This window comes from Odontesthes bonariensis, chromosome 15 (assembly GCF_027942865.1).
Source record: "Odontesthes bonariensis isolate fOdoBon6 chromosome 15, fOdoBon6.hap1, whole genome shotgun sequence".
Taxonomy (NCBI): Eukaryota; Metazoa; Chordata; class Actinopteri; order Atheriniformes; family Atherinopsidae; genus Odontesthes; species Odontesthes bonariensis.
In genome coordinates this window covers 27,050,446-27,061,811 of record NC_134520.1, presented here as the reverse complement: position 1 = coordinate 27,061,811, position 11,366 = coordinate 27,050,446, and the positions used below count along the sequence as shown (strand labels likewise).

General features: G+C 40.2%; 1 pseudogene; it reads left to right on the top strand.

The window, feature by feature from the left end:
* Positions 1-229: 229 nt before the first annotated feature.
* LOC142399986 (leptin receptor-like) lies at positions 230-9,380 on the top strand (annotated as a pseudogene).
* Positions 9,381-11,366: the final 1,986 nt, after the last annotated feature.

Sequence of the window (11,366 nt, the reverse complement as noted above, 5' to 3'; positions counted from 1 at the left end):
CCACGGGGAGGAATGGCTGGATAGGTTGGGGCACTATTTTGAAGAGTGCCCTAACTTTGTTAATCGGCCCAGCCTGTTCCCAGTTGTGTGCCAGGAGCCCCCAGAGCCCGCTGACGTCCCCACTGCTCGCTGGCTGCTGTCTGTGTATGGCAGAGACATCCTGTCACGCATAGACCACATCAAGGCCAGGAAGGCCATATTTGCATTTCTTTATTGTTTCTGAGTTTTAATTTCTAGTTCCTTTGAAGTCTTTAAACACTTGATGTAAAACTCGTGGATTTATAGTTAATTTATTGGTGGAATTATTGTAATGTATGTTGAAACAATAGGATAACATCAGATGGGAGTGGGTTCCCTGTTATATTTGAAGAAAAAAGATCAATCAAAACCTGAACTTCATAACATGATTATAGAAATATATCCTGGCATAAATAAAGGTTATTTCTGAGGGCCTCATAAAAAGTAAGAAGTGAGAAATTACAGCAAAGTGCTATGTGTGGAGAAAGGATGATATAGTATTCCAGCATAAGAACCTTATCCCATGTGTGAAACATTTTGGTGAGACTAAAGCTTTGGGCCTACTGTGTATCTATGAAAGATACTGGACCCCTGGATCTAAACATCTCTGTACCTTTAACTGAACATTTGCAATGCTCAGCAGCTGAGAGTTGTCTTAACTCAAATGAGTTTCACAACTTCTTTAAAGTGCCAGTTGGAAATTCTCCAAAAACTGAAAAAAAAATAGATTAAGGACTTTGGGGATGTGAAGTTCTAGCTGTCAGAAAAGAAGAAAACAAGAATAACACACCGCACCCTTTACACAGAAGTACCCGCACATGTTTCTGTTCTGCCAGTATTAGCAGAACAGTGAGCTCTCTTCAGATGATAGTTGACTGCATGATATTCTACACCATCTGACAGAGAAAACACTTTATTTTTATTCCATTGAGGTTTCTAGTTTTTTTTTTGGTGAAAATCTAAATGGAAACTAGGTGAAATATAATGAGTCAGGTCTTACTTTTCATCTCTTATATTTCTTCTGACATTTATCCAGCTTCTTTTCAAAACATGTCTTGATTGCTGGAAACCAAAATGAGGAGGAGATATGCTGGTCCTTACAGAAAGAAACATTTGTATATTTATTTTCTGTGTGCAGCCGTGAGCTACATCCCTGAAACAGCTGTGGCACTACCAGGGGAATATGTAACAGTGTATTGTGTGTTCAACGACCACAGCAGCAACGCCAGCATGGCCATGTGGACGCTCAACCTCCACCAGCCACTTAATCACAGTCAGTACTACCCAGTCAACCAATGGGTAAGAAAAAATAATGTGTTTTTCTGATAACCAGTAAGCTCAATGACTCTCCTGTGATTTAATTATTTTTTTTAAAAAGCAGCTCATGTAAATATATATATATTTTATTTACTATTTTACCTATAACAGGTCAGCAAGATTACAGTGCGTGCTCCAGAGACTGGAATATACGACCTGCTGACATGCGCACCGGAGTTGACCTTTCCTTATCCTTACAGCAAGATCTATGTGGAAGGTGAGTTTTGTTGCACAAATAAAATCAAAACTGAATAGCATTCAGTTAATGACTAATACAGCTACAATTTACTCAACTCAACTTAACTTTATTTATAAAGCCTTTTAACACAGCCGTGGCTGAAACAAAGTGCTGTACAACACGAAATACAAGGCATAAAACACATTTAGAAGAAAGGAATGCATAGTTTATTTTCAGTGGCTGGAAGCCAATTCTCTCTGCAAGCAAACAAAAAAAGGAAATAAGGTGGGAACATGTCACAACTCAACAATGGGAGCCAAAATCATCCGAGGCAACCTTTGGTGAAGTTTGTTTCATCACTGCTAATTGTAACTACTTTTCGCTCTGTTTTTCAGGGGCTTTCATTGATATAAAGTGCACAACCAGTGGGGACATCGATGCTATGGTTTGCAAGTGGAGCAACAAAGAGAGGATTAAACTCAAATTTCAATCCAAGTAAAGCAGCATTTTCAACTTTCTCTGTAGTGAAGTGTTTTTTTATGTGTAGGCATGCAGTGTTGTTTATGAAACCCTTTGCAAACATTAAGGACTTAATGTGCTGAAAACATGGAAATGCCTGAACACGGAGCACCGGACACATCCTGGAAATACTACAAATCCTGTGCAATCCTGTGCTTCCTGAGGTGATACCAGGACATTTTCATTCAGTAGTTAACCTTATGTCACCGTTATCAGCGTGTCTGACCTCAAGAAAAACAACAAGAAAAAATATATGAATTTGACCTACATTCTGCTGTCTGGACATAAGAGGAAATGTTTTAACCCTTAACCCTTGATAAATGATTCTAAATTGGTAAACGAAAGGGTTTGTTGCTGTTATTTAGACTGTGCCTGAAAGTCTCCACTTAGTAGTAAATGGAAATGTGTTATACGCTTCATATGTCTTATGGGTTTGTTATTTTTTAGGCTAATGGCAGCTAAAAAGAGACAATTTATCGTGTCTTACTGTAGCTTTCACCATTTTGATGCTATTGTTTTGGCAAAATCTGCCCACCAACAAAGACAGATGGACAGCGTACTAAAGAGGTGCTTTGTGATAGTCTGTTTAGTCTATTTTCCTACAATTCATCTGTCCAGGACCACATTTTACTGTGATGCACTTGCACACACATAACAGTTCCAGCTTTGTCACTCCAGCTGGTAACAATTGTGTTACAAATTTAAGAAGCAAAGAAGTAAGGAGTTTCTGTTGCTAAGCAGTCATCCTAGAATCACTCCTGAAGAAGCACACTAACATTTTGGTGCTAAAGTGAGACTTAAGTTGAAATAAATGAGAATTATCTTTTAATTTTTGCTTGTGGGCATCTGATGCTATGTCTCATCTACAGCGGTTTTAATCCCACTGGTGGGGAGAAGACATAAGACCAAGAATAACATGACTTGTCTTATTTTTTGTAATTTATTCTTGGCAGGTGGGCTGTCATGCCATGCAAGGAAATGAAGGAAAGGGAGAGAGCTGGTGAGAATGTTGGGGTGATGGGACCTCCTTGCATGGAGGTCAGATCCACTCAGAAAACCTGCACCATCCAGCCTCTGAATCTAGCCTGCTACAAACTGTGGTTGGAGATGCCATCTGCATTGGGTCTCATCACATCCAAACCTCTCTTCCTGTCACCTTTAGATCATGGTGAGCGTGATGTGGGGAGCACATCTTTAGAAGTATTGCAGAAGTCATTATTAGTTCATATGCACTGGGTCCCTTGGGTGCATTTAAAAATTTTGGCTATTTGAGAAATATCGATCTCCTTCTGTTAGTTAAGATCAATTTTCCACGTTAAGTATTTGCAGAAAAAGAGACAAGTCATTTGACTTTATGGCTGAATTGAGAAATATTTTCTTTTATATTAGCTCCAAACATGTTCATTGGATGTTCTACAGCAACTGTGATACTGTCCTACATATTGTAGATACTCAAACCTGAAACCCTATGCTTTTCCTTGCTCCCCAATACAGTGAAACCTCACACACCTACGAACGTTAGGGCGCTGAGCAAGAGCAGTGGAGTCATGAAGGTAACTTGGAAGCATCCACCTCTGCCGGTCCAGGGCGTCCAGTGTGAGTTTCGGTACTGCTTGTCATCCAATGAGAGAGATGTGTGGAAGGTGAGTTTGTCACAATGATTAACCATCAAAGGCTTTTACTGAAATTTTGGCCAGGTGGCAGTATGGACTGCTTGCCGCTCTCCAGAATATATTATTCTCCACCCAGTATAGATTTGAAATGAAATATTTTGTAATTGCAAAACGGAACGCTCATTTATTGTTGCTCATTTGAACACGACTCAAACTGATCTTTCCAAAATGTTTTTCTTTTTTTTTTAGATATGTAATTACACTATAGGGATCAAGAATTGCTCAATTCCATTTTCAACGTTCCTGTTGAAGCTGAACAAAAGGAACAAACATAATGACTGAGCTTCAGATAGCTTTAATTACAATAGACTTCAGATTATTTTTTTTGTCTTCCTGCCGAAGTAGAGGCATAAGAATGCTGTTGCTTGTCTGCAAGCTTACACAAACTAACCAGCAAAATTTCATAAAATGTGCATAGTGGGCAATGGAATATCGCAAAACATTTTGGCTTTGATCCAAATCATACCAGTCATCTATTCAAAAGTGCTAAAGATGTATTGTCCCCATGCCAATCTTACTTCTATTTGTGATATTTGTCATTTTTCAATATGATCTCTAAAAACGTTGTATCTGCAGGTCCAGAGTTCAGTGCGGGATCCTTGGGGAGAAGTTGTGATACCAGACATATGCCAGGAGTACATGGTTCAAGTACGCTGCAAGCACATCAGTGGGAAAGGCTACTGGAGTGATTGGAGTAAATTTGTAAAGTCCACACCTCTTAACAGCAAAGGTAAGGACATTTCATTCCCAATCTAAACTTCAAAAAGCATTCACTTTGACAGATGCAGTTTCATTTGAATGTAAAAAGTCACATCACAACTTTACATATCTGCTCTAGCGGAAAAAGGTACACATAAATACCATAATCTTATCTTAAGGGTATAAACGGAGGGCAAAAATCTATTTAATGTTCAATGATTGGTCTCCTCAGCTCCTGAACGTGGTCCTGATTTCTGGAGAATCCGTCAAGATGACCCAGACAGAAGAAAGTCTAATGTCATTCTGCTATTTGAGGTACACAAAGAAACATTTTATGGCATATTATAAAAGACGGTGCTTGGATTTTTCAGCCTGGTCTCTATTTTCACATGTATTTTGGAGGAAATTATTGGTAATTGCAAAAATCTTTGTCATTTGATCCAGATTAAGTTAACAGCAATCACTATTCATTTCATTTGAATGGCAACCGCAGAGTAGTTGCAATCTGATTAGTAAGCTTGCCAGTTATGATTACAAACAGCTTTACTTTTCTTCATTCAGTTTCCCTGTTATGTCACATTGCAGCTGTTTACTTGTTGCTGGTCATTCTTTACACCAAACCAGGACTCAGGTTGACTTTTCTTAAATTTGAATAGAAAATGAACTGATTAACTAGTATCTGTGTAGCCGAACTTGATATATCTTATCCCTCCATGTTGTGCTTTAAGTTTTTGTTTATATTCAGCTTAAAATGGCATTGCCCAGCCGTCTAAAGTTGGTGAGCTTTGAAGATAGCAATGCTTTTTTTCCTAGGATTTCGGAGTATCTGGTGACTCCTACTGTGTGGATGGATTTATAATCCTGCGCCAGGCCTTGAATGGATCTGTGAAGAAGATAAAGACCGATCTGGTGTCCTCCTACAGCTTTGAGTGGGATCAGGACTTCCAGACTGTGACCGTGGAGGCCTTCAATAGCATTGGCAGCTCCATTAACAACATAAACATGACGCTGGAGAAACAACCTAAACGTGAGTGAGGAATCGTACAGAAGGTTTGATCAATCACAAAGGAAGGTTGACATGTTTTTGTATGAAATACATGGAAATCTGCCCTCACCACTGTGGTCTGGAGCTGTAGGTTCTATGTTGCGGCGTCAGAATTATGCTCAAATATGAATTTGCTTTTTGAGAAACAAACGTGTACTTGACTTGTTTTTGTTAATTGGCCACAAACTTTTATTCTTCCCTGCTTTACAACACATTGCAGAATAATATGTGGGAAAAATGGCCACTGAAGTGTATGTTTGAGATAAATTTTTTTTGTCTGTACTTGGTCAGATAAATCTATCTTTGATAATTGGCTATGTTCCATCCATCCATTATCTATACCGCTGAATCTGTCGATCGGGTCGCGGGGGGGGCTGGAGCCTATCCCAGCAGTCAATGGGCGAGAGGCGGGGTACACCCTGGACAGGCCGCCAGTCCATCACAGAGCCACATAGAGACAAACGAGACAAACAACCATGCACGCTCACACTCACTCCTAAGGACAATTTAGAGATGCTAATTAACCTAACATGCATGATTTTTTGGACAGTGGGAGGAAGCCAGAGTACCCGGAGAGAACCCACGCATACACGGGGAGAACATGCAAACTCTACACAGAAAAGCCCCAGCTGGGTGTTGAACCTGGAACCTTCTTGCTGTGAGGCAACAGTGCTAACCACCACACCACCGTGCAGCCTGGGTTATTAATGTTGGCTGAAATCTTTTTTTAATATTTAGCTATGCAGTTATCTAAATAGTATTATTTTGGTTATTGAGTGTCGTTGTTCTAAACCTTGGGAGTTTTTTTTTTTTTTTGTCCAAAATTTGTTTTTGATTTACATATTGAACAAGTCTCTCCATCAGCCACTTTGATTTGCAGAAAATTACCGAAATCAGAAGTGTCCAATCCCAAAGTGATGCTAAAAAACTGGTCCATGTCCTCATCACATCAAGTCTGAACTATTGTAATTCCATTTTAGTAGCAAGATTGAATTAATCTCTAATTTAGAATATATTTTAGGATACCCTAGTGTTCGTATCTGAATCAAAGCCCTAAACTGCCAATATCCTTACTGCCTTAAAGATCTTGTAGTTTCATTTGACCCCACAAAAGATGTACAATTCAGACACTTAAAAGCTGCTATAGATGTTGATTTGAAATTTCCAGCCCTGCACATGCAGATTTATCTGTAGGTATCAATGAATAAAATACGTTATATACAAAGTTATATGTTTATCAGTTGTTTAGTTTTAGATGCTGACAGGCTGAAAGCAAATGGAGAAGAAGCCTGGATAAATTGTATGTAATAAAATATCACCAGATCGGTTTCCCCTTAACTTGTCATGTGTGCGCCAACTGGAACCATGAGATTTACCCGACAGTATTGTTTCTTTTCTGCACTGCAGGACCCTGTATGCATTGGTTCCATGTGTTGGCTATAAACAGCACCTGTGTGTCTCTGTCATGGAGCTTGTTGGACAGCAGCTCTATCCCTCTGTTCATGGTGGTCCAGTGGTCCTCACAAAGGCAGCAGGGCCCTGAGGACCCTGGCCTGAGTGAACAAAAGTGGGTCAGACTGCCCTACACTGATCGCCCTGTCTATTTACAAGGTAAAACATTTTCTGCGCTGTCTTTGTGATTATTTTCTTTTCCCTTTTCACTGTTTATAGTAAGTGGTATCAGCCAAAATGACCTTGAGCCATTTTTATGATAATTTCAGGAGATTTTTATGGCTATGAGGATTTTGTCTTCTACTTGTATCCCGTGTTTGCTGATGGGGAAGGAGAGCCGATGTCCACTTCAGGTGTGCTTTCTGTTCAGATTTCCATTAATATCACACGCAACACTAAACGCCAGCACTTTCATTGTATCATTAGATGTCTAATGTGTACTCTCTCCTCGTTACAGCAACCAGACGAGACCCTGAAGCCTACATTATACCATTGTTCATCTTTATACTTTGTGGGGTCCTATTTTTCAGCCTGGTTATCATGCAAAAAAAGTAAGAGCCTATTCTGTCTGAAAAATGACTGCTTGTGTTTTAACATGCAGATTTTTGCAGGTTTTGATCCATGTATACCTTTGTTTCTGGTGTAAATTATAGGGATCCAATGTGAAAACAATTAGCCTCGCATGCAAACACCTGTAAGAAATGATAAATGGGGTTAATCACTAGGTTGCAGTATAATTCGGGACACAGTGACACTGATAATGAAAAATTAGAACTGTGACATTTAACAGCTCATGAGGGTGTAATTAGAATTGATGTAGTTATTTCCACATAGTTACAGAAAACATGCGATTAATTTCTCTTGTTAATATTAAATAAAAGTTAGAGACAGTAACATACTAGGCTTTACCAAAATCTTTGTAACATCAGGGACAGTCTGTGGCATGGTGGTTCAGCTTGTTCCAGAACTCCAGCCATAAATGCCAAATATAAGTGTCAGTAATTCTGATGTACTGTCTTTACTGAAATGCAGTTGTTGTCTTTCCAGGTGGACACCTTTGAGCACTCTTTCCAACCTTTGAAAGGTCTGCAAGCTTTGCCACTGCTGCTGCCCTCTGAGAAGATTTCCAAAATCATCATCGTTGATAAAACTCAGACGGAGGACCTGATGGAAAGTGGAAGACTCCTCAGTAAAACTCCCTCCATAGCCATTAATCTGGATGCATTAATTACCTCAACCCCGAATATAAATGAAATACAACCAGTTGATCCCATAGTGGACCTGCATCAAAGTGGCACTGACACTTCTACCCAGTCTTCAGTCACATATTCCAAAGTGCTTCTCTCTGATCCAAAGCAGGACCAACAGCCCATTCATCTCCATTACAAGGATGATAGTGGTGGTTACTCCAATGATGAAGGAAATTTGTCTGCCAACAACTTGGACATTTCTGTATCTTTCTCCAGTGGAGTGAGGGGGCCAGACAGTTGTTATAGTGTGGAGATAGACAAGTCAAGGCGCTCCTGCTCCTACAACTCTGCGGAGGACATTTCTGAAACATCAGAGGAAGAAGTTAAAGGAGATGTGAAGCAAGAGAAAGATTTGTATTACCCAGCAATGGAATATCCAGCAGAAAATGAGGAGGGAGAGGAAGAGGAGCAGAGTGATCATTGTACAAAAAGTGAGCTTCTTAAAAATGCTGTTTTGAACGGAGAGGACTGTTCTGTGGAGTCACATCTTCTTGTCAGCCCAGAGGGCTTAAGTGAGCTGTCCAGCGAGCTGCTGTTGGATTCAACTTGTGGCTTATCCCCGCTGTACCTGCCTCAGTACAGAACTGCTCCACCCACAGGGATACTCACAGCTCAAACGTAAAACAGCAAACCCCATCTCTGACATAAACCTGCATCATTGAACACTCTACATTGTGAACTACATCATGTTTACGTATTTAACAAAGTGGATCTTCTTTCTTTACTGGTCTTTAAATCCCTGATTCCACTGTGCCAAACTGCTGTTCTGTATAATTACTGTTACAGTTACATTTTCTGAGAAAAATCATAACTCATGCAAATCAGCAAAGAGGTGGTACAAGGAGCATCTTGGTATTCAAGAACAATCAAAAGGGCACTGGTAGCCTTTACTTGAAAGTTTATCAGGAATTTGGGCAGAAAAAGAACAGCGGATGACATTCAGCAAACTGCCTCAGTCTCAGTTCAAACTTTGACAACCTACAGCCTCCAGCTTATATATAGCTGAGCTACCTGGCACCCTGACACAGAGAAGGTTGACATGTGGTAGTATCAGATATCCTGCGGTTAAAATAATCGGCCAATTTAATAATTGGTCCCCTTACATGTAGATGTTTGGATTGAAAGAACTCCGTCTCCACTATAGATCATTTGCTCCAACTACGAGGCTTGAAAAGTCTTTTTTTGTCCTCCAACTGAATTATTTCTGTTGCATTTAAGTAAAAGATGAAAGCGCTTCAATGAGAATAGAGTTATGCACAGAAAGTGATGGATAAAGCCAATAATTTGGACTTCTTCAAAGCATGTTTGACTCTGAGATGGAGATCAAACTTGGATGTCTCTTTAATGCCTTTCATTTAAAGACACTTAATTCACTGCATTCATGGGCAGCCTGTGCGTGAATGTCTGCGTGGACTCATGCACCCACTTACTCAAGGAAACCTTTTTGTATTTTGTGCTGTAATGTATTTGTAACTTTGTTGTTGTCACCATGAAAGCCGGGTTGACTCACAAATCGGACTTATGAGCAGATTGGGTTCAGGGAGATTTGAGTAAAGGCGAGGTTTATTAAAAGGTTGGTGCAGCGATGAGCCCATGAGTGGATCCAGGTGAACAGGTAACTCTGAGAGGAGAGGGAGATCGTTAGCGTGAGCCGGAGACAGGGTCATTTGTGCAATTTGTGTTTTTCCTTACTGGATTAAAGAGGCTTTCCAGAACAGAGGGGAGGGTGCTGGCTGTGGTGAAGAAGGTACTGAGTCAACGGTGGGGAGAGCAGGTAAGTGTCTCGGAATCCCCAATGGAGAGCTAAATCCTTTAGCATGGAAATCCAGAATGCACTGAACAGAGCAGCAGACACTAGGAGCACAAGGGAACGAGTTATGTACATTGAGGTTTTTACTTGTGGAAAAAAGGGGCAGAAGTCAGCCACTGTCGCAGTTAGAACAATCCAGCCAAGAGTGGTTGCTCCTGCAGATCCTTATGAAGGCATGTTGATGAGCGTAGATGGAAAGCAGGTGCAGGAGCTGAACCAGACTCCTCCCTAGGCTTCCTGGAAAACCTGCTCAACCCCACCTAAGACCTAGCCTGGCGACGCCATCCTACGTACTTCCGCCCAAAGATTTTGGCTCCGCACATAGTCTGGCCAAATCCCCCTACCTCGGTTCGCTCAGTGTTTTGCCAATCAGCAAACAGTTGCGAGTGGTGACGCAGAACTCACGCGCGGAGTCCATTGTAGTCCATATAATTGTAGTTCAACCGCAGCGGAAATAAACATGGCGACGGAAGAACGCTAGAAGCTATCCATGAAGTTGTCTCAACTCTGAAGAGCATTACACAATTAAAACGAGAGCAAGAGGAATGCCTCTTCAATATTGTTAGTGGCAAGGATGTCGTAGCTCTCCTTCCAACTGGCTTTGGGAAAAGTTTGATTTATCAAATGGTACCGGTATAATGAAAGCGGATGTGGGAAGCGTGATTCGCGAGCTAGAGCCTCGCGAGAGTAAGCATGAACCTCGGCGCATAACCAACGTCATTTCTAAACATTATGATTGGTTAAGGGAACTCCGTTACTCCAATGAATTTAAGTTGCTGGGTAAGGTCCCGCCCTCCATGGAAACGGATTCCTCTTGGGTTTTCCCAGACTGTTTGACAGAGTCAACAGTCGGCTTTCGCCCAGGCTACCTAAGACCCAGAAACCAAACAAACACCACAGCCAAGCATAATCATGACAGTTGTGTATGTGTAAAATGGGATATCTATTTTTGTCTGGTCCTTGTAAATGAGAGATGCTGTTTCCTGTAGATAAAAGACAAGAGCTTGTTTATTTTAATGATGAAAACTATTGTAAATATACATCACATGATTAAAAGAAATTGTTCTATAAAGATATCTTGTGTCTATTTTTTTCCATTGTGATAATAAAGTATTTATTGTGAGCATGTGTTGTTTGTTTATTAATATTCGTGGATTGTTACTGGTTATGTGACATTTAACCAAAAAGTTTTTAGTTTTTTTTTTTATCACAAGTTTAAAATGCATTAAGACCAAGCTCCACAAATAACTTTTTGGACAGTGACCCAATTCTGTTTAGTTGTGATTTTTGTATTTTTTTTCAACCTTTCAACACTTATATAGTATTACTGCTTAATAATAATAATTTGTATTTTATTTAGTGAGGATGATCATTATTAAAAAATCATAGAAAAAAAGGAAGCGAA